This window comes from Anas acuta, chromosome 13 (assembly GCF_963932015.1).
Source record: "Anas acuta chromosome 13, bAnaAcu1.1, whole genome shotgun sequence".
Classification (NCBI taxonomy): Eukaryota; Metazoa; Chordata; class Aves; order Anseriformes; family Anatidae; genus Anas; species Anas acuta.
Window position 1 is genome coordinate 17,927,250 of NC_088991.1, and position 18,436 is coordinate 17,945,685.

The 18,436-nt window shown below is 38.6% G+C and overlaps 1 long non-coding RNA gene across 1 annotated transcript; it reads left to right on the forward strand.

The window, feature by feature from the left end:
• Positions 1–14,460: 14,460 nt before the first annotated feature.
• Positions 14,461–17,302, forward strand: LOC137863815 (uncharacterized). Its single transcript, XR_011101165.1, has 3 exons — positions 14,461–14,529; positions 16,094–16,503; positions 16,713–17,302. It is a non-coding gene; the product is annotated as an uncharacterized lncRNA (long non-coding RNA).
• Positions 17,303–18,436: the final 1,134 nt, after the last annotated feature.

Sequence of the window (18,436 nt, forward strand, 5' to 3'; positions counted from 1 at the left end):
CTCTTACAGTTATGTGAAACTAGCTGTGGCTGGTATCTTTTCTGATGTGTGAATGTGTGCACAGTACGTATGCATTCTGCAAAACTGATTTTTAGCCTGTGTCTGTATCCTTCCAAATATATGCTTCTGGTTTTCAGAATGCCATTTCTACTCTGCTTTATTCTTTCTATTTCAGAATTTAGTTTGTATGTAACTTTTGTAACTTCCTGATAAAGTTGGATGTGGTTAGTAACTCTTAGAAGCAGTTACTTTCACTTTTTTTTTTTTTTCCCTTTTAAATTAACATCAGTGATGTTATTGTCAGGAGTCTGTGTCCTGTGGTGAAAGACTTAAAACTTCATACTCCAAATCTGCACCCTCTTTAAAACAAACAAAACCTGTAGTGGACTAAATGGATGTGTCCTTTTGGAGCCTGGCTTTATTCACGAGTTGTTTTTTTCTTATCTATCAAAACTTCATTTTTTCTGTCTGGCATTTCTATAAGTTTAAAAGAATGTATTACTGATGAGTTAGAATGAGTTTGTTTCAGAATTTACACTTGCATCATGCTTGAGAATCCATACTTCTCCAACCATACTATAATCTTCAGTACCGTCATTAGAAATGAAAAAGTTGAAGAAATAATTTTTTTCATAAATGGTTTCATATATTAGCTTGTCAACACTATGTAAAAACTTTCAGAAAAGGTTCTTGTTGCTTTAAGTATATTGCATAATCCTAAAAATGTGTGTTGCTGTTTTGACGCTATCCATGTTTCATGGGAGAATCTGGAGGATAAATACTTTGATCTCTCAGTTTTTTAATCCTTGAGAGGTTCTGTGTTTGCCTTTCTGGTATTCCAAATGTTATGCACAAAGTGGATTACAGGGCATTACAAAAAGTGGCTGGGGAGTTTCACAGTAGGCAGTTGGATGAGGCTTACTCATTTGAAAAACTGTTGTTGGAAAAGGCAAAAATATTCCTTGCTCTTGTGACATAAATCCCCCTATTCTTTCTGTGTATCTAAGATCAGTTATATATTTTTGTTGTATATATTTTTTTTCTGTTAGAATCCTGAGTGTTACAAAAGCTCAAACACAAATTTTTTTGGACAATTGAAAGTAAACAGGCTACTGGAATAATTACCTAAATCATAAAAACAAAACCTGACACTTGGTAAATTAATCTGAAAATCAGACCAAAATTCTACACCATGTACAAGCTCTCATGGTAGGAAAAAAAAAAAAAAGTTATTTGAGTACTTAACCTGTTCCCCTAATTATTCTACTCTGCATTATGATACACACACAGTAGCTAAACCATCACCATATTAAGCATATTTTTCTAACATGGCATAATGCTGAGCCAAATGATTAATGTACAAAGAGAGGTTGCTTCATTTTACATTGCCAGCTCTTATGAGACAAATGAACTCTGCTTTAAGTGTACTTTGTTTCCAGTTCTACTTGTTAATGAATAATAATGAGCAGTTTTATGGAAATGAGCAGGAAATGCATACATAATAATTACACACGAAGGTGGTGAGATGGATATTTCTGAGCAAGAATGGATCTAGAAAATGTATGTGGGAAAATGTTATGAAATACATGTTATTTTGTCTTAGCCTGTTTCTGGAAAGACTGCTTTATACAGATGTTTTTGTTTAGCTGATGTATTCTAAGCATCTGGTTTGTAGTCATTGACCAGATTGCTGGCACCAAGAAGTTTGCTTGGCATCACTGCAGTGGCAGGAACTAAATGGATTAAATGACCACTTGAGAATTTCCTGATTATGGTAGGATCTCACACACAACTTTTTCCCCCTTTGTTTAGAACACTCCCTGATTACACTACCTTGGACTGATCTTTACCCTGAATTTACTTTAATATCTATAGGATTTCAACTGTGTGCCACTGACATCTTAGTGCCACATAATACTGTACTGTAACTGTTTATTGCAAACCTTTTTTGTGATTCATAACGAAAAATAAAACAGATTTTTTCCAGGCAAAATCCTTATTGCATGAATTTAGTTTCATCTGTTTAAGACAGGCCTCCCTAAAAATGAACTGCTAACAGGAATTAGATTTATTTGATTAGATATTAGATTTTTTAGCCTAGTAATCTGATGAATCCTAATCAGAAAGTTGATAGGTAATAAACCTATAATCACTACAGTCACCTGTAATTCCATTTACACAAAACTATAACTCATTTCTCTTAAATCTGTCAATGAGGGAACTAGGATAATAGATATGACATTTTATGTAGTCTGCTCACAAGAGATGAACTTATTCCTTCCTCATTATAAGAAAGCTCACTTACAGCCCAAAAATATGAATAGATTTGTGCTTTAACATGCTGCTGTGAATAGTCCCATAATCAGTGTAACTTTGGCATGGATGAAGGGAAATAAGAGCAAGGGGGATGAAAGCAGGGGAGGGGATCTATCCTCTCTACAAGCAGGCATAACATTTGTGAATCTTCTCTTTAATGTACTACATGTAAAGTAGAGAAAAATATGTACTTCTGCTTGCTCTGGATTGACTGCAGACTTTTTATTTGTTTTGTAATTAGTTGTAACTAATGGTTTGAAGTTTTGCCCTGCTTGCCATTTATTTATAATGTGTAGTGTATATCCTGCACATGAATACTATGGGGTATTCCTGATTTCAGAATACATCCTACCTTTAATTTCATCCTAAACTCATGTTTAATATCATGTTTAATAGCTCCCAGGAGAATGCTTCTAACAGTGAGGGGCTTAGAACAGCGCTAGAGTTTCTTTTTTTCTGTACTTTGAATTTATATCTGAATATTCCTGGGAAATAGTTAAAAACAACAGGGATCATCACCCATGCAGTGTTAACAGTGACCATGTGCCTCCTTCATCCAGCAATCCATGCCTGAGCTATGTGGCCAGGAAAATTATGAATTCAGAATAAAAAAATTCTTGTATATGTCTAAGCCTTGAGCTGTCCTTTGGAAACAATTACAACTGATTTGCTACAGCTCTGTTTAGCGGATGAGAGAAAAACATTTAAAAGAAAGTATTTTGAATCATTAGGAAAGACTGTTTATGTGATCTCATGTTTTTTTACGTTTACTGGCAAAAAAAAAAAAAAAATCTAACTAGAAACCTCTCTCTAGTTAATGTTAGATCTTCATAGACACTGCTGACTTCTTACTCTTTGTAACCTCTCACATATAAACAAATGAGGGAATAAAAGTGGAGACAGGAGATAATTATAGAAACTGATTCCTTTATCCTTAACCCGGCAGGTTCAAGACAAGTGCTTAAGCTCATTTGATCAAAAACTTGACAGGATCATAAATCATAAGTGCTATATTCATTTGAACAGATCTCTTCAGGTTTAAAAAGAGAGGGAGAGAGAGAACTTTCAAAGCCTTTATACTTTTGAGATGTTAGTTTCATGAGTGCTTCCTGGTGCTCATGCATGCTTCCTCCTTTAACAGAGCCACTGGAAAAGACATTGCACCATGAGAGAAGGGTAGCCTGTGGAGCCCCTTTCCACCCTGAATGCTGCAGCTCAGCAGGCTGGCAGTAGAGACAAGGCTGTTTGCCCTGTGACCTGTTTGTTCTGGAACTTTGTTTCTCCAAAGTTCTTACCCAGGTCCTCCTTATAAATGCAGTGACTGCTGAGATTGTCATTTTGAAAATTGCGTTATGATAATGATGCATTTGTGATTCAGCTACTTCAAATTACTATGGAGGTCTTTGTACCAGGTCAGTCTCATAATCTACTTCTACAAAATACTTTTCTAAAAGATTTTTATCAGTAAGTTATTTTAGCTCCTGCTTAGGATTTTCGTGAGATGTCAGATAACCTACAAATGCACTTCCATCTGATTTTTGGATTTTCTTTTCATGGTGTAGAAAGCAGAAAAACTCATGTCTGTGTTTAACAACATTTACCTCCCCCCCCCTTTTTTTTTGTGCAATACATATTTCAGTTGTAGATTTTCTCATTTGGACATCGTATCAAAATATCCTTCCGTGATCACAGCTGAACACCTTTTCATTCAGCTTCTACAGACAGCATGTGATAGTTAGAACACAGCTGTGGGAAAATTCCCTTACATTAATATATTGTAAGATGGCAGAGTAGCAGCATTAAAATATTTAGCACTGGATTAGCCACATCTATTCTACCCTATACCAATATCATATTTTCTGCAATAGTGAAAAATAAATCACTGTACTATATTTCTCTGGTCTTGCAAGTCTCTGCAAAATAATCAAAATTAGTAGAGACAATAACACATGTATTATAAATTAAATTCTGTGGATTTTTTTGTTTGTTTTTGGTTGCTTGCTTTTTTTTTTTTAAAGTAAAACAGTACCCCCTTTCCATTTACAAAGTTGGTAACAGTACTGGAGCATGAATTTAATCAGGCCTTTAACCTTTACAGCTCTGCATATTTTTAACTATCATTAGACATTTGTATTTCATAATCATTCACTCTCCTGCCCATTATTTTTGGTGGATTTCAAATATTTTTAAAAATTGAAAGTTGTTTTTATTATTTCTTTTCTTTAAAAAAAAAAAAAGTCTTAAAAGCATTAACCAATGTCACAGAGCACCTAACAGTGCATCAAGCTGTGAATGTACAGCATTTTAACTGTCTATGATTTTACTTCCTTGAATTCTGTAACAACTGAGGCTAAATCAGAATACTTTCCAATTGACTTATTCAAATTCTGGTTTTCTGAATAATTGACAGTCTATTTAACCTGACACTAGCTTTATTTCAGCAGTAATGTATAGCTTATTGCTTCAACCAAAATAATTATTTCCCTGGGTTTCAAAGTGTGTACCAGAAGCTTTTCAAAGCTGATGTGCTTGCTGCCATTCACCCAGGGAGTTTGTTTTTCACTCCAAGCACGAAATTAGTCATTAGGGTTTCAGTGAAGAGGAAGCTTGGAAAGATCAAACAGTGAGTCAAGGAGATGTGTGCAGGGGGTTAGGAGACAGAGTCATACTTTAGAAATTCCGTCTCCCAGTATAGGACAGTAAAACAGAAGCAACTTAAAATGTGTTTGGTTTTAATTGTTATTTTCAGTTTTAAACTGAGCACGAATTTTGTAAATAGTACTTGGTGACTGATTAAGAACCGGGAGAAAGAAATGGATGTGTTCAAATTGAAAGTAAGACCTTTCCACTGCTGTTGGATTCTTTTGAGTGCGCTCATATGCTACCAAACTATAGAATTCTACATTCTTAAAACTCATAGCATTTTATCATGGAAGGACATATTTACACCATAAATAAAATTACAGGTATCCTTTTAAATTTATCTGAGAGCATAAAGGGGTCTTCATTTGCAATAAAATATTCTGAGAATGTTTAATAGTACTGTTTAGATGAGATTCTAAAACCCTTTCGGATTATTCAACTTCTATTTAAATTATGTAGTAGCTGATGAGGCTGCTGTCGGAATCAGATTTTTCTCTGCTTACTGATGCCAGACAGCTCTCCTCAGCATGGTGTCTTCAAGCACTCACTTATTTAATGATTCATTGTTCCAGTCAAGAACAGGGAACCCTATCCCCCCCTAAATAATTACCATGCATCCTTTTTAAAATTAATGCACTTGGGATCTAAAAATTGAAGCAATAAATTGCATATTGTAGATTCACTCCTCTCCATTGTTTCTACTTGTGCCTCTTGCTGTTGTAATGTTGAGGTCACAAATGATGTAATCTAAGGGACCTAAGGGTGCCAGCAGGCCCTCCAGCCCCTGTTGTTACAGAGAGAACTTGGTATTTTGTTAGGAACCTGAACTGCTTTTGGAACAGGCTAGATAGCTCTCGATCTGCAATGAACTAAGCTTTAACTCGTGAGGAAAGCCATGTATTATTCTAATTTAGCAAGAAAAAACATAACTGACTGAACACATTATAAAAAAAAAAAAAAAGAGAGGGGGGAAGGTAGTGGAGAGTTGGGAGTAGAGCTACGAGTTCAGGCTGGGTAAGATTTATAGAATCTATCCCCTAAATATATATGAATTGTAGATTTACAGGAGCTCTGCCAGGGCCACAAGTGCACCAACACTTGCACGGCTGTGCCAGACTTGCTGGCTCCCTCTGACCTGGTTTCTTTCCCTTATGGAGTGATGGAAAAGATGAGCTGTGTAAAAATGAAAAAAGTAAAATAAAAAGTGGAGGCTTCCTTAAGATACTCTATCCTCAATGTACAATTGTCCAGAGGTCTTTTTTCTTTTTTCTTCTCCCCAAGTATCTATCTTGGGGAAGTCTCAGGAAAATAAAGTCCCCGGGAAGTAGATTTCCATTTAAAGTTTCCCAATATAGAGGAAAGCATATGCTCATTGAAATGCGTCAGTGCCACCACTGAAAATCAGTAATGCATTGCAGCAGGTGCTGCAGGCTATGATAGTTTCAATATATTTGAACAGTCAGCTTCTGCCGTTTCGGAAGGGAACTCTGAATTATGGATGGGAACAAACTATGCTTTCTGATGGCAACATTTCAATAAAAGAATAAATATCATTCTTCAGAAACAGAAGCCTTTCTACAAAGTATTCTGATGAGATATTAGAAGATGCAAATTTGGATAATCTAGAGATAATTTATAACAAACTAAGTGTGTTCCATTGTTTTTCGTATGTCAAAAATGCACGTCAGCATAAATTTTCAGTTAAGAAGACTTTATCTCGCAACTCGATCTGCAGAATTTAAAATGGTCACAAGCCGGTGGCCAATGCTAGGAAGTAATTCATAGCAGTCAGAATGGATTTGTACCACTCTTTAGCTGTGGGATAAGTTCCGTTAAAATAAAAGCTGCTTTTATTCTTGCAAGTGGGCTTCAGTGTTTCCTAAAATAAACTCCGAAGGATGAGGGTAAGGAAAATCCTTTAGAGAATCGGTAATTCTGATCTACCTCAAGTCACTTCCATTTTCTTCCTGAAACACATGCACTGAATGGTGTTACATGTGAATCTTCTAACTTCAGCATTCCAGTGCAAGGCACCTGGGATGGAGAATAGCACCAGCCCTTTATTAACTGTACTCATAGCTCTGAGGCTCTGTAATATTTTAGAAAAAGGCATTTGATTTATAGCTGGAGAACAGCAAGAATTGAAGATAAAAAACAGCGCTTTACAGTTTTACAAGGAATAACACCTATAGAAGGATTTTCTTCCCAGACATTGCTAAATTATGTTAAATTTAAAATTAGTTAAGGAAAAAATGAAAGACAAAGACTGAATTGTGAGAATTTCTTTCAAAGGCTTTTTGACCAAGTCTCCCATAATGAGGCATAAGTTGGAAATGGAAAAAAAATATATATATGATTGGAAAAGAACAACTAAAAATTGTCCCATGAATTGAAATAAGCTCTAGAAATAAGGAAGATATCACAAAGATTTAAACAGCTACTGAATTTGTTTCAGCAACTGTTACCTTCAGCATGCTGAAATGAGCCCTATTTTTCGTGATAGCAAGTGATGCATTTGATGTATATTAATTATCAGTCTATTTTAAAGATATTTTGGAGAAAACGTTACTGCACATAAAAAGATTAAGTAGGAAAAGCTTTGATTTTCAGTGAGGATAGTGATTTTGATCACTAAGACGAAGATGGCTTGGTATGACTTGGTATGACACATTGAAATAGATACTTATACCTGTAATGTGCAATCATTGCTCTGGGAGTTCATCCCCTGAAATCAGGGGACTTGGATAATTTCTCTCCCACAATTCTGAGAGATTTGACCTATGTAATTACTGATCCCACGTCAATTTTGAGTACGAACAACAGAAGGATGTCTACTTAGTGCATTTAAGTCTTGGTCTGACTTTAGTGCATAAAGTACATAGATGAGAGACAAGATAAAATTGATAGGTTAAAATAAAAGTTATCCAGTTGGCTTTATCTCTGATAAGAAAAATAGTTTCTAAAGCAAATACAATGCAATAGATCTCATCTATATGATCTTCAGAAATATCTCTGGATTTTGGGTGGAAAAAGATTAATTAAATTGAAGAATGGGAAGCTTATACAATTTAAGTCAGAATATATGGTAGACAGCTATGGCTTGCATTAAAGACAGAGTCTTGAACTGGAAGCTTACTCCTCTGAGATCAGTTATATGTAATATTTTATTGACTAGCTTGGGATGGGTCAAATGAAAATGTGGAAAGTAAACTTCATAAAGACATGATGTTGTGAAGGACAAATACAGAGACAACGTGGAATATAAGTAAGAACTATTAGAATAAATTTAACAACATTAAATGTGGAGTCCTCAGTTCCATACTTACATCATAAGATCACCACTGAATATTCTGGGTCACCATAAATTTTAAGCTATCAACATTTTTCTTTGCTAAAATGTGTAATTATCTACAAATGAATTAAATCAAGACTATTTTATGCAGCTTGAATATTGAAATTTCTACTACTCTCCTTGTTCCTCATTGTAACTCAATATTGGTCTCTCGATTATCATTTTCATTAGCAGCAACTGCTGAGAAAAATGAGGGTGAAAAATTACAGAATTCCTTGTTGCATGAGTGGCAATACTGCTACTGAGTTAGCAGGCAGGTGCTGGCTCTGCTGCTACAGGAGAGACCTTCAAGCCATTCTGATTGAAAAGTGAAGGTTTATAATAATAAATTGTCAGTGTAAGTACCAGCTGGAGTTCAAACATCTGGTGCCAGAATAGTTTCCTTTATTTTCAATTCAATGTTTAACAGAGATTAGATGGCATGAGTTGAAGTTTCCTTTTAAGTGGTAACCTTTTATAATGAGACTCACTCACTCGCACGCACTTTTCATTTAGAATATTGGTTCCGGGCTACTCTGTACCAGAGCAGGGCAAACTGAAAGATGGTATCCAGTGCAGACAGAAACTCACTGAGTTTGATTTCATGGCTTTTATTTTTCTCTTGGTTTGACAGTTTTGGATTCACAAAATTGTATCTATACATCTTAAAGTACAAGGAATTTGATCCATGTGGGTAGGGTGTGCAGCCATAATACATTGCCGAAAGTCAATCAGATGACACAAAGCTAGATGCAAGCCATGTATTTACCAAATCAAGCATATTTACCCTTGGGACTCCCTTCTCTTGGCTATTGCACGATAATAGGTTTCTTCTCACAGGGGAGACAAAGGACATGAAGAAATGAATGATAAAGCATAAAGAGAGTCTTTCCTACCATAAGATGGGCTCACACTGAGCTTTTTTTTTTTGAATTGGCCGATCACAGTTTAATAATTAGCAGAAAATATTTGTTTCTGAAGGTTCTTTCTCCCTTGCAAAGCTGGCAGGCAAATGATGGAATATATCCCATTCCTCCCTCCACCCCCAAGCAAAAAGGAACGGGGGATAGCCATTGAGATATCTTGGGAGAATTAGGCTCATAACAGTATACTAATAATAAAAGGACTGTAACAAACAGTGAAGTTGGTTCAAGAAGTACTGCCAGATTCACATCTCAATTGTATACAAGAAATGAGAAAAAGCATTATTTTCACATTACTGTCATTTGTTTGAGTAGTCTTGATGCATTTTATTTTGACCTATTTTTGATATGCTTTCTATATTAGAGTGCTGATACTGAATATTTGTATTCATGGTTTGTCTGTATGACTAATTGAAGAAATTTGTAATCTTCTCGTCTCGTGTTGGCATTACATTACATTGTTTTGTATTAAATATGCTGCCTCTTTTAATCTGTGGTTTACAGATGCTTATTTCTTTTCACATTCATGGTAGTATTATCCTATTAAGGGTATTTGTGATTTATTATTGTCTTTGTAAAGGCCATCTCACAACAATATGCAATGTCACGTTTGGCTGCAAAAATGAATTTGTTTTACAAATATGAAACATGTTTATGGACTACATTGCTAGCTCTTCAAAATGCCCATCAATGAGGCAATTATTTTAGATTTTTCTTCTAGCTAGATGGTGAATTCATGGTAACAAATGTAATGACTGTGTCTATACTTGCCTGTAGGGCTTGAACTCCTGGAACTTATGTTACTGTCATAGTTGGGGGCAGTGCTGGTGAGCAAGCTCCAAGACTACCACCTGCAATGCAAAAGTCACTTGGACTTGGCCTGACCCAAGAGTAAATTGAATTTCACTTAAGAAGCCCACACAGCTGCCTGTTCAGTCTGGGACACAGATGGTCATGATGAGGAACGGGCACTGAATGCACTTTCTAACTCACCTACCACCTGAGGGAGCCTTACTGCTGGCTCTTTTTTAGCAAGAGTCAAGCAAGTTGAAAACAAGAGATTTTTAAATGCAAAGTTTAAAACCATAATTTCTCTTCCACCCACCCAGCAGAAAATGGGGGCAGCTGGCTGAATCCTGTGGTGAAATGGGTCAGAGGAGCAGTGTGAGTACAGTGGTGGTGGTGTACCCAGCTGGTAGGCAACTGTTACGGTAACTGCCCCTTCCCAGTGCAGACTGGTGCCTGGCCACGTGAGCACTATTTCTTCTCCTCTCCAAAAGGGAGTAAAAAGTAGCACAAAGTAGGGACCTAAGAGTTAAGAATTCCTGTTTGAGAAACTGGAGGAATTTTCCTTGCTTGCTTTAGGGATACTGAGCCATCTTGTAAGTGGTGTGGCTGTCATGAAGGTTCAGATCCAATACGGAGCTGACAATTAGGCTAACATGGCATTGAAATCAAGGTAGAGTCTCAGTTCTCCACTTAACTGTTTCTGTTAGAAGTTTTCTGTATTTCTCCAACTTCACTGAAAAAAGGCCCACAAAAAGCTGAAACTAAGATTTTTATGAGGGTTGGTCCAGAGGAAATGTATAATTGTTTATAAGTTGGATATTCTCAGGCCTTAACATTATTGACTATTGCTAAATTCATCAAAGATGACAGAACACTGGAATATAATCATTATATTCAGGAATGGAAAAATAATTAAGAACATAGGTAAGTCCTTTTTCTGATTTTCTTTAGAAGTGTCTGGTGAGATATAAGAACCTGGGCTCTTCTGGATGCTTGCAGAAACTATTCCTACCCATGTTGCACCACCACCTCACCGAACAGGACCACAACTCAACTGCTCCTTCAGAGCTATGGCAAAGAAGCAAGTGAAATACTTTGCATGTCGTACACAGCATGCTCAGGAGGAAGCTGTGGCTAGTTTTCATCTACAAAAAAATGAAGCTTGCAGGGAATATGAAAGATCCATCAAAACACACAGGCTCCAAACGTGCAGCCTGGCCATACAAAGGCATTGGAAGGTGAGCCCAGAGCCTGAGGCCAACCTGCACATACCAAGGCAGAAGCAACCCTGCCTGGTGCTATTTCCAGGGTGCAGAGCCCTGCCAGGATGGAAGCCCATCACAATTCAGACATCTTCCCCCTTACTTACCCAAAACAGCTCCTTCTGAACCCAAAGCTTACAGCTAGGGACCAACCCTGGAAGTAACAATGCTAAGAGTGGGTTGCAGCCCCAGGCTCTGGCATTCAGTGCTGATGCCAAGCTTCTACACGAAGCCCCCTAAGCATTGATTCATTGCACAAAAAGCTGAAAGTGATGGGATTTTCTGAGAAAAATCTCCAGGGTGATAAAAAGAGCCTTGTTGCAAGGTATTGGTCTGTTATGAATGCATTTCTGTGAGCTCTTTGTACGTTAAACATCCTTTTGGGTCTTTTCCCAAAGGTATGTTAAATGACAGGTCAGCATCTCCTGCCCTATCCAACACAGTTTCACCTGCCACCTTCTTTTTAGTAAGATTCAGTTTTGTCTTCATGAAGTGCAGCAGTCCAACCACACCATTCTGTTTATAGAGGTATTTTGATCTTTTGCCCTGTTCTTTTTCCACAGTAGGGGAAATGGTCTTTAATGCACAAGTTGACCTTTGAATGTCAGGTCCACATTACCAACAGTTAAAATTGCAATTAATATTTGTTAGGGCTAATAGCTAGCACGCATAATGAAGGACCAATCAGCTTACATTCCTCTTCCTTTTTTGCTTTTTAGTAATAATCAGGTGAGACTATGCTTGATGTTTGAATAGCATCAATTAAATTCACGACTTGTAAGCTTGTGTTCTTTTTGGTTGCAAGAGGGGAACATGCATCTTGAAGTTCTGGATGGAGGTGGACTTGCCAGCTTCTTTCAGGGTCCGGTTTACCAAACTGACTATAATGTCATCGTTGGCTTTCTGGCCGTCACCCAGGTCCTTGAGGATGTTCAGCGTATACCTGAGCACAGGCAGAAAGTACAAAATGAGGCTCAGAGCCTGGGCTAAGACCCAGCAAGCACACAGCCTAGATGCAATGCAAGCCCATGGCAGCATAGAAACTGTTCATGTAGTCTCAGCTCTGCTTTGGTTTAAGCTGCTTTAGCAAAAAGGAAGAACCATCTATCTTATCTGATTTCTCCTAAAGCATTTAGTCTTTCTAGCCTTCCCAGTCCTTTAATAGCAGCTCACAAAATTGCCTGGGCTCAGGACGCTGTTAAACTGTTTGAGCATTGGCAATTTGGTTCAGAGGGGCAATGCATTAGCTAGGAATTGCAGATCAATTCATAAGTTAGCATCTTGCCTCTACCACCCTACGGAGAGCTGACACGCAGGGTACTTACTGAGCTAATCTGCGGATACTTACTTGCGTTGCCCTAGAATTCCGCAGAACAAGGCAACAAAAAGCAGTATCAACTTTATTACCTGCTATTGAGTTTCTCCTTCCCCCATTCCAGTTCTGAAAGGGGTTATGAGGCAGCCCTGGAATGCTTCTCTCACAATTTCTGATTAAATATCAGAGCAGATAGATGTAAATATAGTGGAATCTCAGTATATCAATTTGCAAAAATGGAGGGAGGGGGGGGGGGGAAGGCAGTTACCTGTGGGTGCCCCGTGTATCCCTGGGGAGGGTGTGGGGGAGAAGAGCTGCTGCTACACGGCCCGTCACCGCTGGAGGACACGGCCGTGTGTGGGGCCGTGCACACCCCGTGCACCGCCGACGCGGCTTCCCGCGGCTCGCTGCAGGGCGCTGCAGGGCTCTTCCCGCGCAGCACCGCGGCGCTGCTCCGAGCCGCGGAGCGCGGGAACGGCGCGCGCCGCTCCGCGCCTGCCGGCAAGCGGCGCTCGCGCCACTCCCGAGCCCATTGGCGGGCCCTGCCCGCGCGCCGTTCAGCCGAGCAGCCGCGGCCAGGGTGCGCCTCGCAGGGTTTAGTAATAAACCGAAAAAGTCGCCCGTGTGAGGAGCTGGGGGATGTTACAGAAGGCACAAATTAATTAGGAACCTTGGACAGTTATATTAGAGAACTGCGTAGTATTTGGGGATGATTTTTAAAAGAAAAGTGGAGGTCATTCGGGGGAGGGCAGAGTGAGCTTTACAGCCGGGAAAGCTTCAGGCGGTTAAAAGGGAACAGAGACAACGCGGGAGGGGGGCAAAATGCACGTTTTTTCAGGGAAAATCAGAGGTAATGCGGACAGAGAGAGACAGAATGAGCATTTCAAAGGGAAAAACTAAGAAAAATTAGAGTGAACATAGGTGACGTTTTGGGAGGGAAAAGCGGGGGTAATTTAGAGGGTACAAAATAAGCCTTTTGAGGAGGAGGGAAATATGAGGAAACTTGCAAGGAAAAGACGTCCTGGACCCCGGGGGGGAGGGGGGGGGGGGGGGGGGGGGGAGCACGACGTTCATACACTACAGGTAACACGGGATATTTTGTGGGGAAAATCCGATGTAAGGGATAAATGAACATCTTTACATGGAAAAGTTGAAGTAAATTAGAAGGGAAATTGTGACGTTTTCCAGTTGGAAGAGCTGACACAAAATAGCACAAACTGAGCATTTGAGGGGTTTGGGAATATGAGATAATTCGAAGGGGACAAGTATTTGGGGGGAAGAATATGAACTAATTTGGAGGGCACAGAATAAATATGTTCTGAGGGCAAAGCTAATGTAACTTAGTAGAGAGGTGAAATTTTGCATGGAAAACTTAATATAGAGATAGAAAGCAGTGGCGTTTTTTGGTTTTTTTTTTTTTTTTCAGGGAAAATCTGAGGTAATTTAGTAGGCAAAAATTGGCATTATTTTACAGGGAAAAGCTGAAGTCAGAGGGGACAAAGGTGGCATTTTTTGAGGAAAACGTTGAGGTAATTTGAAAAAAAAAGATTTTTTTTTTTTTTTAAAGGGAAAAGATAATGTAAATTAGGAGGGACAAAGGTGACATTTTTGGGAAGGAGAATCTCAGGTAACTTTGGCAAAAATGAGCATTTTTCTTAGGGAAAATGTGAAGTAAGTTAGAAGGGTCAATAGTAGCATTTTTTTGAGGAAAATGATGAGGTAATTTGTTGGCCAAAATGAGCATTTTTTTTTTTCAGGGAAAAGGTGAAGAAACATAGAAGGGTCAAAGGTGGCATTTAAAGGTGGCATTTTTTGAGGAAAACGTTGAGATAATTTGTGTGAAAAAAAAATAACTTTTTTTTTCTTTTTTTTTTTTTCTTTTTTCTTTTTTTTTCTTTCTTAGGGAAATCTGAATTAACAGAGGTGGAATTTTTTGAGGAAAATGTTGAGGTAATTTGTGTGAAAGAGATGGCATTTTTTTAGGGAAAAACAAGTTTGTTAGAAGGGACTAAGGTGGCATTTTTTTGAAGGGAAATCTGAGCTAAATTGGGCAAAAATGAACTTTTTTTGTTTTTTAGGGAAAAGCTGAAGTAAGTTAGAATGGTCAGGGGTGGCATTATTTCAGGAAAATGTTCAGGTAATTTTTGGGCAAAAATAAGCATTTTTTCCAGGGAGAAATGGAAGTAAGTTAGGAGGAACAAAGGTGGCATTTTTTTTTTCTGAAGGGAAGTCTGAGGTAACTTGGGCAAAAATCAACTTTTTTTTTTATGGAAAAGCTGAAGTAAGGTAGAAGGGTCAAAGGTGGCATTTTTTTTCAGGAAAATGTTGAGGTAATTTGTAGGCAAAATGAGTATTTTTTGGGGGGAAAAGCTAAAGAAAATTTGAAGGGTCAAATATAGTATTTCTGAGGAAACAAGGTAAAAAAGAGCTTTTTTTTCTTTCTTTCTTTCTGGGATATATTGAGGTAAAAATGAGAGTTTTAGTGGAAAACTTGTGGGAACTTAGGTTGGAAAATCTGAGGTAATTTAGAGGGGACAAGATGAGCAAATTTGGAGGAAAAGGTAATTTACAGGGAAAAAATGAGCAACTATTGAGAGGAAATTTAAGTTGCAAATGTACACATTTGGGGGAAAAGCTGAAGTAGCATGGAGGGGAAAAGATGTTACAATTTGAAGGGAATTCTGGGGTAACTTGGTGTTCACAAAATGAGAAATTTTCTATGAAGCTGAAATAAATTTGAATGGACAAAGTAATATTGTTTTTGTGGGAAGAGCTGATGTAATCTAGGAGGCAAATATATAAAGGTAGAAGTAATGGATGAAAGGTGATAATTCAGGGCGGATTGGGAGATAAAAGAATTTTCAGTGTGATCAGATGATATTGGAGGGAAAAGATGAGAAAAGAGAAAAAGAGAGCAGCTATGGAAAGCAAATCAGAATTCTATCACATTTTGAGGAGAAAATGTGAGGTAGTATACAGTATATACCAGAAATTAGGGGAAAGTTGGAGGAAAATTAAGGAAAAAAAGCAACACATTGGGGGTAAGGGGAGTGGGAAGAAGCTGAGGAAACATCACAGAGAGAGGAACTACGAAACTATGAGAGGAACTAAATTTAGAACTTGAAGGAAAATGACGAAAAATCAGTGGTCATAAACTGACTAATCTTTGATGGAAAAACTTACCTAACTTATCTAACGTGACAAAGGTTTTACATATATATATATTTTAGAGGAAAGAAGAGGTAATCTGGAATGGAAAAAAAAAATTATGGCAGGTAACCTGACTAAACTCAGGGTATCAGAGGCAGTAAACAAAAACAATATAACTAATTTATAGGGGAGACTGACACAATACAGAAGGAAAAAAATAGTAACATTAGAAGAGGGAAACTTCAAGGTAATATATGCGAGAAAATAAAAAGGAAAATAAGAGGTAAATCCCTCAGTTAGACTCTGGGGACAGACAGAAAAGTTGGTGCTTACTTGTAATATGTGGATCGTGCTTCCTTTACAGCACCAGCCAGTGGTAAAGAAAGAAGCGAAGGCATCAACTGCAAGGCAAGAGTGGTGAAGAAGAGGTGCAGAGGAGCAAAGAGAAAGGCACACTGGGCAAATGGCTGTCCCGGTCGTCAGGTCTGCGGACATGTAAGAAAAGCATGGCCGGCACCTTTGGTGTCCTGGCCAGCTTTGCAAATTGGAGAGAAGGAGCTTCCGTTTGCCTTTGGGACCAGGGCTGCCCCATAACTCGGGGCCCAGCCAGTGCCCTAGTGTCCACTTTGTGGTCCAGGCAGGGGCTTGAGCCCCCTATAAGCAGGGATGCAGCCTGTCTGGCTGCTGCTTTGCCTGCCCAGCTCCGTTTGCCCAGGGTGCCCGCCTCTGAGCCCAGCTCCAGCACCAGCTGGACCTCTTCTACGTGTCCTTCAGGTGAGAAAAGCTGATTTGCACTGTTTTTGCTTGGGGTGTGTGTGTGTGGGTGGGGTGACATGTAAGGACGGGGTCTGGAGAGTGGCAGGGGGTGAGCTGGGGGCCAGGCGGTGCTGTGGGGAGCTCCCTCCAGGGACGGGGCTCCCCATGTCCTCCCAGCAGAGGGGTTGGTGTTTTGCCAGTCTAAGCGTGTTGTTCTTCCTTTGCAGTGGCAGCCGGTGGCGAAGAAAGAAGAGGCATCATGTGGAACTGTGAGGCAAGAGTGATGAAGAAAAGGTCTGAAATGGAAGGTGCTTCTACTCCTTTTTCAATATTGCGGTAGTTTGAAATGAAGTAGTCTGATTAAATAAATCCTGTAAATATGTAGTAAGTTTATAAGACTCTTTTGGCAGTACTTTGAATTTTTCCTGTATTCAAATTAGAAACCTTGACAGTAATGATGGTCCCAAATCAATTGAAATATGGCCTTTCATTGCCCTCCCTCCTCCCCCTCTCTGCCGCAAATGAATCACTTTTAAGGACAACTTCATGACAGTAATAATGAACTTTGCAGCTATATCCTTATGGTATATAGACTCATAACTACCTTCTACTGTAAAACTTTCATGTTGAAACAACACTACTGTCATATTACTTTTCAAGGGTTCATTTTATCTATAAAAATAATTTTATATTCCATCAAGTTTGCTCTTCAGGTTTTTGAACCCTACCATTCATAACATTTGCATCTTCCCTGTCAAGAAACTCCTCATGATGTAGTGTGGTTTTATATCCAACAAGATTTTAAATAAAGAAGTTATATTTTTCATGCATATTTTTTGTAAAAATTATGTTCTAGGTACACACAACTGAAACAAAATACATACAAATGTTAATTCACTTTCATTTTCAGGTGCAACTGTGCCATCAGCAACATGGTATCAATCATGTCTTACTGGGACTAGTCCAAGTATAGTGGTATTCTCATATATAGTTTAACTTAAAATACAAACAAAAACTCCTTTCTCATTTAGCATCATGAGCTGGTCTGCATGTTCCTACTTGTGTTCCTACTTTGCAAAGTTAAGGAGGTGGTCAAACACAGAATGAGTTTGTACCAAATGACAGCAGTTAATCAGGTTTACAGATAGAAATAAGATCTATTCCCATTCCAACTCATACTGGCCACCTCAGAGCCCTTGGGGTTGGGGTGGGGACAACACCAAGTATCATAGACATAATGTGGTGAAAACAGACAGCTCCAGAGCAGCATTGAAGGTGCTATGATTGTATTGACTTGATAAATCAAACTTTCCTTTGGGAAAAGAGAACATCTGTTGGTTAAAACTCCTCTCCCTGAGAATGTTGATGGGATTTTGTCTTGCAAAGCAAACAACATCCTTTGAACTTCAACCATCCCTTAGGTCTTTAAAATGGTGGTGAGCCACTATCCCTGGAGATCTTTAAAAGACATTTAGATGTAGAGCTTATTAGTGATATGGTTTAGTGGAGGACTTGTTAGTGTTAGGTCAGAGGTTGGACTAGGTGATCTTGGAGTCCCTTCCAACCTAGATGATTCTGTGATTCAACAGTTCCTAGGCCAACAGCATTCCAGCATGGACACAGCTGGTCTGATACTCATGCACCCAGGGTGGCAGGTTGAGTTTTTGTTGTGTTTTGGTGTTTATTTTAATTTTTACATGGATCAACCCTTTTATATTCACTTCATTCTTCTGCCCATCAAGCAGGCAAACATGGTCATGACCACCTTCAGTTTCACCTCCACTAGATCTGGAAGAGCATAGACTTGGGCACCAATTCTTCTTGCTATGGACACAGCATACCTATTTTCAATGGAAAGAGGAATGTGTTATTAAAAGTTGTAATTAATATTTGATAGGGTTAATAGCCAGCATGCATAATCAAGGACTCATCAGCTAACATTTACATTCCT